The following is an 11,609-nucleotide window of genomic DNA, read 5'->3' as shown; positions in this document are numbered from 1 at the left end:
GTTCCAGAGTGCTTACTGCTTCAGAAAAGATGTACTGTGTCATTGAAAAAAAAAGCTCTAGCATGTTTATGGATGGCGAAGCACTTTAGGATTTACTTAGTAATTGCACAAATAGCTTCATCCACTCATGGAGTGATCATGTCTTCTGAATGGAAAGGAGCCCTCAGTATTGATCAAGGGCTTACTGAACTTAAACCTTACATCACTAATGCATGGCCATGCAAAAACAAGGTACCTGAACATCTTCAGCCATTCATGCACATGGTGAGTGAACTGTCTCTTTTCAAAGAGCTGGTGCTAAGGATTGATCGTTTGGTGGTGTCAACCTCATTACCAGCAAAAGTGATCAAAATTGCCCGTGAAGGTCACCTGGGCATGAGCTTGACTAAAAGGTGAATCTGAGAAAGTTTTTGGTGGCCATGTATGGACAAACACATTGAAAATATAATCAGGCACTGCATGGCTTGTGCTGTATGTGACAAATTGCAGAACACTTTTACCACCCTCTGACTCCAGTAGAGTATCCAAGTGGTCTCTGCGTAAAATCATTCACTCACTGTGATGCCTTCCATTACTTCTTTGTGGATAAAATCTCATATTCGGGCTGAGATGGATTCCACAGTTACTGCAGAGTCTATTGCAGAGGTGTCCAGCAACTCCTCTTACAGGATTCAATTGGATCACTTTCAGTTTGTGATTCCTGAGGATATGGACAAACTGCTTTGGATTGTGTGTCCTACAACCTGTTCTCTTGATCCTTGCCCAACTTGGTTTATCTCATCTGGTAATCATATTATCAGAGAGTGTCTGGTAAATATTATAAATGCTTCTCTGAGGGAGGGCAGGATGCCTCCTTGTCTTAAGGAGGCTATTATTAGACCTTATTTGGAGAAACTTGCATTGACTTCCTTGGAGTTGGATAATTACAGACTTGTTTCTAATCTTCCATGGTTGGGCAAGGTGATTGAGGGGGTGGTGGCTTCTCAGCTCCAGGCAGTTTGGGATGATACCGATTATTTATTTCAAACTGGATTTCAGGCAGGTTATAGGGTTGAGACTGCCTTGGTTGGCCTGATGGATGATCTCCAATTGCCTATCGACAGAGGGAGTATGACTCTGCTGATCTTTTTGGATCTCTTGATGGTTTTCTGGAGAAGTCCAGTTATGGTTGCAGCCAGCTCATTTGGTGGCAACTCGGGACCAGGCCTTTCAGTGGCTGCCCCAAGGCTTTGGAATATGCTCCCTATTTAAATAAGAGCATCTCCTTCTCTGTTTGCTTTTAGGGAGACCCTCAAGAAGCACCTGTGTTTCTCAGGCTTTTAACTGAAATTTATTTTAAACTATTTTATTTGTTTTTACCTTATGAGATCATTTTTATTTGTCTTGTGAAATTTTAGTTGTTTTTACTGTGTTTTATATTTGTTGTGTTTTAACTTTGTACACTGCCTAGAGATGCACATATCAGGTGGTATAGAAATATGATAAATAAAAAATTAAAATTAAAAACTTGCTCTGGATATAATGGATCCTTTTGATAACCAACCTACAAACAAAGATTTGCTTTAGCGATGGTAGATTACTGTTCCAGGTGGCAATAATTTTCATTTGCTGACAACATGATTACAAACAAGGAGATCTAGTTCATGGCTGCAGTTTTTGTGAGAGATGGTCTTCCTAACGAATTGGTGTCTGACAATGGGACACAGCATGCCTCATTTGAAATGGAGCAATATTTGCATAGCCATGGGATAAAACACAAGACTATTTCCTTGTATCATCCTCAAAGAAATGGCTTAGTGGAAAGAATGAACAGATTAGTGAAAGAAAGTTTACAATGGGTTACCTCTGCTAACGCGTCACCTTAAGTTGAGCAGTGGGGAAATGCTTGATTAACAAGCAGAAGTTTGCTGGTTCGAATCCCTGCTGGTATGTTTCCCAGAATATGGGGAACACCTATATTGGACAACAATGATATAGGAAGATGCTTAAAGGCATCATCTCATACTGTGCAGGAGGAGGCAATGGTAAACTCCTCCTGCATTCTACCAAAAGAAAACCACAGGGCTCTGTGGGCACCAGGAGTCGAAATCGACTTGATGGCACACTTTACCATTACCTTTACCCCTGCTAACAGAGCAAAGAGGCACCTTCTAAATGTGGTGATTCTCTTTATTTAGCAGGGGGAGAGCAACTGGCCCTATCCACCACAGCACAATATTACTCCAGTAGTTGTTGCTGATGTCTATCTTATATTTCTTTTTTAGATTGTGAGCCTTTGGGGGACAGGGAACCATTTTAATTTCAATTTATTTTAATTATTTTAATTTAATTATGTATCGCTATTATAACTGCTTTGGGGACTTTTGTTGAAAAGCAGTCTATAAATATTCATTGTATTGCATTGTGTACTATGTAACAACAACCCTGGAAACAGGCAATCTGTGAAACTCTATTTGCTTATTGAATGACTCCTAATTCCACTACAGGAAAATCAGCTTTTGAACTGCTGAGATGATGCAAAGCTACCACCAAACTTATTTATTTAATTTATTTAAAATGTTTCTATACCACCCAAAACATGTGTCTCTGGGTGGTTTACTCAATGGCAACAACTGAAAGGGCTTTCGATGCCATTTCATCCTGAGGATGCAGAGATTTGTGATCAGGTAAGGGAGAAGCAACAAAAATGCAAATTGTATGTATATCAGAAACGGGGTATAAAACAACGAACATTTCAGGTGGGGGACTTTGTTAGAATATGGCTGCCTTATAATGTGAGAAAGGGATGTTGCCGATATTCTGGACCAAAACAAATTATCAAAATCCGAGGAGATTCTGTCATATTGGATGATGGAAAGAAATGGAACAGTTCAAGACTTTCCAGCATGCATACTATGAGAAAAAAGAGGAGTCTGATCTCCAGAGAATAACTGGAAAAGAATTTGATCATGCCTCCAGTTTTGACCTTACAGAGGAGACTGATGAAAAGTGATGGACAATCTTCTGTACCGGAAAAAACATCACTAACAGCTCCTGTGCCAGAGGCCCCAACAATTAGGAGAAGTGTGTGTGACAGCAGCCCACCTAAAAGACTTCAAGACTTTATCGCTGAATTTTAAATTAATTCAATTTCGGTTGTTATAAGGGTGTGTGTGATGTGTTGTATTCTATCCAGTAATCTTTTATGTTTTGTTGTTGTTTAGAAGTTTGCCCAAGAAGTGGGGATCCCATGGCGGGGGGGGGGGAAGAGGAGTCAGAAAGTAAATGGGAGAGGGAGAAGAAAGTTGTTTCTGAATAAATTCTTAGTTAAATGTACATAAGATTACTTTGTGTTTGTGAGAGAAGCAGCTATAGAACACCCCCCTTTTAGTAGGGAAGAAGAGGCTGGAGCCAAGATTTCAAGAGTGGTGGTCTTAACTCTTTGTTCTTTATTAGGGTGGATGGCTTTTCTTGTGATAAAGAGGGACCTCAAATAAAATCAAACATTATTTTATAGCAAAAGTATTGTCTTATAGCAGAGGTTCTCAAACTTGGGATCCCAGATGTTGTTACACTACAACTCCCATAATCCCCAGCTACAATGGCCAATTATAAACAGTCAATCAGGTCCTTTTCAATGCACCAGTGTCACATGTGTATCATATCTAAAACTATCATGCTAGTTATGCTCAGCACCTTGCAAACTCCTTGCTTAGATCTGCAAATGAATCTTTGTCCTACCCATTGGAAAATGGGTTATATTAAGAGATCCCTGCTTATCAGTAAGGTCATCTTAATCATGCACAGGAACCTTATGTTTCAGGCCAATATAATGTAATACCTTTTTATACAAATGCCAGCAAAACCAGACTCATGCCTAGAAACAAGCTTTAAGGGCTTGTAATGCTCACCGCAAAGGAGAGGAAAGTATTAGAAGCCTTGAATTCTTGTCTGGCTCCAAGAATTAAAACCTGAGTTGGAGAAGAATTCCTGGTTTTCACCTTGTCCCTAAATGACCTCCTTCTGGGTTCCAAACTATTTTGTATTTGCTACAATGGCACTTTAGCGACTAACTCAGATGGACACTTGTTTTCTTATGGCTGTTTTGACCTGCATGTATGTATGTAACCTCCCGCTTCGGAAACGTGGCCTGTAACATATTTGCATGCTAAATGAACCATGCCAGCACAGCGGCTGACCACACCAGGAACTCTTGCTGACAACACCCCTGGAGGACCCCCTGGACCTGGAGAAGACCCTCCGCCGTCAAGGACCCACACCCAGAGGTTGCAATTGGCAGAAGAAGATTGGCACAGTCCTGCCGGCCACACACAAGGTGCAGCTGGGAACTGACCCTCTCTTGGACCTTTTGGACATTCCTCTCACTGAACCCTTTTAACTGGACTCTACCCAAACCCGTAGGAACTTGCGTACAGTGCTATATTCTCTCTACCATTGCGACCACACGTTTGTTAATTCGTGGCTCTGTTTTATCAGGAAATTCTTTTCACTGTTGCTTTTGTAAACCATATGTTCAGCATTCTCTAATAAAAGTCAATCTATTGTAGGTGTAACTTTCAATGGGAAAAAAGGCACAGAGATTAAACAGTCTCTCCCTCCACACTGTGGTCCTTATCTACAGCAGCCAAGCAGCAGCTTAAATAAATAAATAAATAAATCTGTTATTAAAATACTACAAGAATACATTACATATTGAGAAAAAGCCCAATATTATTAAGACAGTGGTTTGCATGCATATTCACAGTGATTATAATTATAATGGCATATGACCTTACTAGCCAACTAATGGCATAGTGGGGAAGCAATCTGCCTAGAGAGTAGGAGGCTGTTGGTTCGAATCCCTTCTGGTGTGTTTCCCAAGATATGGGAAACTCCTATATCGGGCAGCCGCAATATAGGAAGGTGCTAAAAGGCAACATCTCATACTGTGTGGGAGAAGGCAATGGTAAACCACTCCTGTATTCTACCAAGAAAACCACATGGCTCTGTGGTCGCCAGGAGTCGACACTGACTCGATGGCACAACCTTTCCTTTTCCTTTTATGATTCTACTAATGAAATATTTTCTGGTAAGTAGAAATAGCTAAATGAGATTTACCCAAGCAAGTCCTTCCAAAATAATTGCTGAGTCCTGGCTGTGTGTGAAACATCTGAGTTTCTGAACAGAACAGAACTTTATTACGGTCATAGACCACTGAGTTTCTGATAATGTAAGAAAGAAATGCTTTATTTATTTATTTATTTATTTAACATATTTTTATACCGCCCAAAACTTATGTCTCTTGAAGAAACGGTCTCTGGTTTAGTTATTCCCTTAAAAGATTAATCTCTTGCATATGTTTTTCTGATAAAGCAGTGGCTATTTTTAAATGAAGGAAAGCTCTGAACAATGCATTGAGCGTCACATCTAGTTCGGCATGAAGAAATGTTGATATAGTTGCAACTGCATGCAAAGAACAAGCCTTGTTTACAGTCACATCCTGAACTGGCAAGCATTCTGTGCTGCTTGATTCAAGGGAGACTGGGTGTGGGAAAGCAGATGGAGAACACTTGACATCTCAAAAGGGTAGAAGACAATGCTTAGGGAGGTACAAAGTCCATTCTATGGGCTGAGAGGGTTTTTTGTTTGTTTGTTTGTTTGTTGTTTTTAATGGTTGTATTCCAGATGGAGGACAGTATGTATGGCATGAATGTGAGAGTGACTGTTGTAGCCTGTCTCCCTAACTGTAACATTTAAATTGATGTTTTTATATAATTGGTGTTTTTATGTATATGCGTGTGTGTATACATATACATAAAAACACCAATTTAAGTGTTACAGTTAGGGAGACAGGTTACTACAGTCACTCTTACATTCATACTAAGTTATTCATAACTTAGATAATGAGTTATCTTAGAGAGCGCCTTCTTCTGCATGATCCCCACTGCACATTAAGGTCATCTGAGGAGGTCTGTCTCCAGTTACCACTGGTACGTCTAGTGGTGACTCAGAGGCAGGCCTTCTCTGTAGCTGCTCCTGGGCTGTGGAATGCACTCCCGGCAGAAATCCGTAATTTGAGTTCATTATTGTCTTTCAGGAGAGCCATTGAAACCTATCTGTTTGGCCTGGCCTTCCAGGGTTTTTTTTAAAAAAATGTTGTAAATGGTTTTTAATTGTTTTAAATGTTTGCCCTGGTTTTCCAGGGTTTGTAACTGTTTGAATGTTTAATTGGTTTTATTCTGTTTTTATAGTTTTGATTTTTATTAACTGGTTTTGTTTGTATTTTGTTGTAAACTGCCCTGAGCCATTTTTGGAAGGGCGGCATATAAATTGAATGAATGAATAAAAATAAACAGTCTTATTTAAATTAATGGGACAAGTTCACTTGTCCCATTCATTTCAAAAGGAGTAAAGGTGAAGTGTGCCGTCAAGTTGATTTCAACTCTTGGAGCCCACAGAGCCCTGTGGTTTTCTTTGGTAGGCTACAGGAGGGATTTACCATTGTCTCTTCATGCTCTCAGTGCTAATTTTATGAAGCCTGCCCATCAGACTTAGGGGAGGGGTATGCTGAGCTTATGATTGGCCCATAGCCAGCCAATCCGGAGCAGTTCTCTTCTGCAGTGGACACATCACTGTGACATGATGTATTGGCTTCAAGCTGGTAATTCTCAAATGGGGAATAAATAACACTAATGCAGTGTGCAGGGGCAGGACATCCCTGAGTACCCCCCCCAAAAACCCTGCAAGTACCCCTAGGAGTACTAGCACCCCTTGGGCTATAGGATACTTCAGCTGGAACTTGTTCTGCTCTACACCTGTGACCTGCTAAAGGTGGATCTTTCTGAGCAGAGAACATTTCCCCTCACACTTCTGTATTCTGCAGCATAAAGTTCCTTCGCCCTTACTTTGAGGCAATTTCCCCATAGCAGGTTTACATGCACTTTAGGTTGGGGTGTCTGTGTCAGGTACAACACATGAGGATAGCACAGAGCTGAAAACTGGGGGGCCTGTAACTTACAGGTCTTACAGAATCCCATGTTCCTAATGTACACCGTCTTATTTGAAGAGAGTATGTGTGTGCTTGGAAACATAGCTTCCCAATTGCCCAAATTATTTTCAGGCCATTTTAAAAGGCAATGGTGCTAAGAGTGTGCCACAATCTTGCATTTGTTTGTTTTCCTGCCCCCCCCCCCCGGCTAGAGATCTGCCATCCCTAGCCATGTACTTGACAAGTCTATTGTCAAATGCCTGTCACCCCCGTGAGGTCATTCAGGTGCAAGCGGTACCCCATGCACTCTGGGGAAAGCCTACTGAGAGAGCAGCTCACATGACCTGTGTCCCTTCCATCAACAGAGGACACCTGCCAAGTTTCCAAAAGTTTGGCAGTCGTGCTGCTGCTCTCTCTGCCGTCATTCCGCTCCCCCCCCACCCACCCCGTCCCACCATTCCCCATTAAAATTTGTTGGCTGTCGGGACTTTGCCCTTGTTAATCAGCATGTCCTCAAAAATGGCTTTAAAGCATTCCCAAGTTTCTTAATGGAGCTCGAGGCATGTGGGGAATGCTCTGCAGGGGGGTAAATTGCACATTGCCCTTGCAAATTTCATCTGAATCAGTAAAGAGGTGGGGAATTCCAGGCATTCATTCCTTTCATTTCAGGCTTTGTGTAGCAGCTAGCAGTGGGGTAAGGGGACAGGATCAGTAAAATGTTTTATTAGTCCAAGTGGAAATGAGAGAAAATGTTACAATGCTTTATAGTCTAATAAAACACACTTGGGCACAATAAGAGGAGCCACCATATAAAGGAGCAGAGGAGGAGGAGGGGCTGGGGGAAATAGTTTTCTTCTCAGTTTGGTAGAGCTCCTGCCCTGACTTTTACTAGTATAGTATCTTTGAGATCCAGTCCTCAGTCACTGCCACCCTCTAAAGAACTGGGCACAGACTGCTCTAAAGTTCTGCTGCAGCTGTCTTCTCATTTTGCACAAGCATGATCCTGCTAGTAGATTTAATGGAGAATTTACAACTAATAGGCGATTATCTTTTTCTTGTGGAAGAGAAAGGAATTATGGAAGCATAACCACATAAGGAAAGGAGCTAAAATAGTGTCTTTTGTGGCTGAGGTTCTGATCATAGACAAGATCGCTCATAGGAAGCTGTCTTATACTGGGTGAGACCATTGGCCTGTCTGGCTCAGTATTGTCTACCCTGATTGGTAGCAGGTCTCCAGGGTTTCAGGCAAGAGTCTCTCCCACTCCTACCTGGAGATGCCAGGGATTGAACCTGAAACCCTCTGCATGCAAAGCAGATGCTCCACCACTGACTGAGCTACCATCATATGCTCTCTTGCTCACTGCTAGGCAATAAGAAACAATCATTTCCAGCACAAAAGCTGGTTACAGAGAAATCAATGGGAATACATCAAAATGGTGGGGGAGAAAGAAGTCAAGTAAGCACTCCAAAGGAGTAAATGGAGCTAATCTCTCACAGGGCAATTTGTCCTCCTAATGCTGTGTTTCACCATACACTTGGCAACTCTTGCAATGATGCTACTTGCCCAACTTGAAAAGGAAGCTGAAAAGATGACAACTTTCCAGTGAGCGTTTACCTAAGAACAGGTATTTGGAGTTTGTCAGCTTCTTGGCTTTAGAGAGGGGGAGGAATGGAGTTTGTATAATTTTAGAAATTGAATTTGTTTCATGATAGCACACTCAAAACACTGGAACAGAAATTAATGCGAATAAACCAGCTTGTATTTAAAATTACAAAAGCAACAGCACCTGAAATTTTGTAATCCATTAACTCCTGGTTTGATCTGTGAGTTTTCACAGAAGTTCCAAGCTGCTCTGGCTGATTGGCATCCAAATTTTGCAAGTCACATCGTAGACCCAAGTTTTTCTTGTACATTAAACCTGAACCCAGGAACACAATGATCCCCAATGTTTGTCCTAATGCTTTGTTTCAGCATGAAATGCCTTATTGCATCTATGGCAACCAGAAAAGATGGGGGTGGCAAATAAAGGATAAAACATACTATGAGGGGAAAAGGTCTTCTTACATGTTCAAGTCCTTTGGGAAAGTATGATATGTAGCTGGAAGCTAGCAAAGGAGCAGGAAAGTTGTTTTTAAAGGCAACATTTGCCCACAGCTCATCTTTACACACCTGTGATTACTTGGAAACTGAGGCAATGAACATGGATAGAAGAGGACACTTCTCCAAACAACTCTTGTATTTGCAAACCAATGGCTGTCTTCCTGACCTAACCCTAAATTTTGGGAAGCTAAGCAATGGTCCCATTTTAGTTACTCATAGTGAGAATCTCTTCTGCAAGAGGGACGCATACATTTTTAATGCAAAGCCTTGAGTCATTTTCGGATGGGTAGTATATAAATAAAATAGAGGTTTTATGCAAATACGTAGGTCAAGCAGCCGCCGCCTATGAACCTGTTCCTCGCCTATCCCATACTGTACATCAAGCCAGCCGTCAGTGCACTCCCAGCCTTTATTTCTTAACAGGCAACATGTGCTCTAACTTAAGTCAGGACGGAATCCTATTGAAATTAATGGAACTTAAACTAGTCATGACTAGCTTAAGTCCCATGGGTCACTGTGGTGTTTTGTCAGAAGTTGTGTCTTGAAGCTGCCCCATGTTTGCTTCATCAGTGCCCCTCAAATTCCAACATGGGTGCCTGTGGCTATGCTGCCTCCACTTTCCATAGACACGCCTAGGGCTGGGGCAAGTGATTGCATGGTAGGATCCCCTCTAACCAACTAAGGAGTTGCTAGGAAAAGTGGGAGAGTTGGCCATGCAGGTATGCCCCCGCCTTTTTAGGAAGTGCTCTGGATCACGATAGGCTAACCCTCAGTTGCCTCAGGATCTGTACTTTGGCACTGGTAGTGCTCTCCACTCCAGCTCTAGTCCCACCCTTGTTCTGAAGGTCTTTTCCCAGAACAAGGTCCACAGCCCTCTTCATTAGCCTCTCCCCATGCTATGAGCAGGTCACAGTCTCTCTTGCTGAACCACTCAATAGGTTATGCCTGCCACTCATGCTCTCACCAGAAACCGATACCCATAATTTGCTTATTAGCTTTTGAGTCTTCTACTGCCTAGAAGGCACTAAAAGGCAGTGCTTAGGCCACTTTTCACTTTTCTGTTGGTAGTTTCTCTTTCAGTTCCTATGCATTGATAAAGGACTGGGCTCAGCCACAGAAAAAACTGAGACTAGGGATAGTATTAGTCATAAAGCCTTTGTTTCATTCTGCTCAACCTTGCTGATTTAGATATTTAACTCCATGTGCCTATTCATAGAAACATTTAGGTTTTGGAGGGGAAGCAAGATGGTGTCTTGCCCCTCCGTCTCAGTTTTACTCTGATTCTTATTTACAGTTACAGGGTATGAGGTTGCTGGTCAAGAATTCTTATGTTCTTATTAGCTTGGATGGCTTCAGGGGCATAGCAAGGTTGTAGTGGGCCCAAAGACAAGATTTTAAAATGCTCCACTCACAGAAGCTCAGCTCATGAAGTAAAGAAATCTTAGATGAGGCTGAATAGTGGTAACAAAAAGCATAGTAATATTTATTTCATATATATATGGTGTGTGTGTGTGTGTGTGTGTGTGTGTGTGTGTGTGTGTGTGTGTGTGTATAACACCTGTGCTCCACAATAGAACATCATCCTAATTTCCTTTTTTTTTTTTTTTTAAGGTTTTGTACATTGTGGACAATGCAAGTCATTTAATGGTACTAAAGAAAGACATGCTATTCTGGTAGCTCCAGGTCTTAACACTCACATCAATTTCGGAGGATGAATACAACTGAAGGAAGTCTGGTCGGGTGCACGGCTTTGGGAGTCAGTTATGTGGCTTGCCTCCCCACCAGGCAATGGGCCCCCAGACAACTGTCTCTCCTTGCCCTATTATAGTTACGCCTCTGAATGGCTTTAAATTAGCTTGGACAAAATTGATAGGCCCAGGTCTATCAATGGCTACTAGTTTGGTGGCTATAGTCCACTTCCAGCCTCAGAGGCAAGATGTTTCTGAATACCAGTTGCAGGAGAGAGGGTGTGTCTTCACCTCTTGCCTGTGGGCTTCCCAGAGGCATCTGGTGGGCCACTGTGTGAAACAGTATGCTGGACTAGATAGGTCTTTGGCCTGATCCAGTAAGGCTATTCAGTCAGAAAAGATGACCTTCAATGGCTATGCTAAGAATATGAATGCATGGTCAAGGTAACTTGGATTAGTTACCACTCGCCATATTAAATCACTCCTCACCACTGACAGTGATGTGCAGTGGCTAGAGTGCTGTGTTTGGATTTTTGAAAAAAGTGGGTTCAAACTTCTAGCCAGCTGTGGTAGTCACTTGATCTAGTGATTACTCCCATGGAATTAGGGTTTGATAGTACTTTCCAATTAATAGAGTGTGATCTTGTATGTATAGTGTGTATGTTCCTCTAGATCTCCAGAGATTAGTCTAGCAATTTTATTTATGAAGCTCAGGTTAAGGAATGTGAGTGACTACCATAGAAAAGCTCGGGGGTGGGGGGAATGAATGAGGCCGTTCACACAATCAAAAACTATGTTCTACCCAGGTTTGTAGCTTTGTGTGCTCCAAATTTTTGGTTGTACAGAAGCAAGG

Source organism: Hemicordylus capensis, chromosome 4 (assembly GCF_027244095.1).
Source record: "Hemicordylus capensis ecotype Gifberg chromosome 4, rHemCap1.1.pri, whole genome shotgun sequence".
Taxonomy (NCBI): Eukaryota; Metazoa; Chordata; class Lepidosauria; order Squamata; family Cordylidae; genus Hemicordylus; species Hemicordylus capensis.
The sequence above is the reverse complement of the archived record's forward strand: the minus strand, read 5'-3'. Positions refer to the sequence as shown.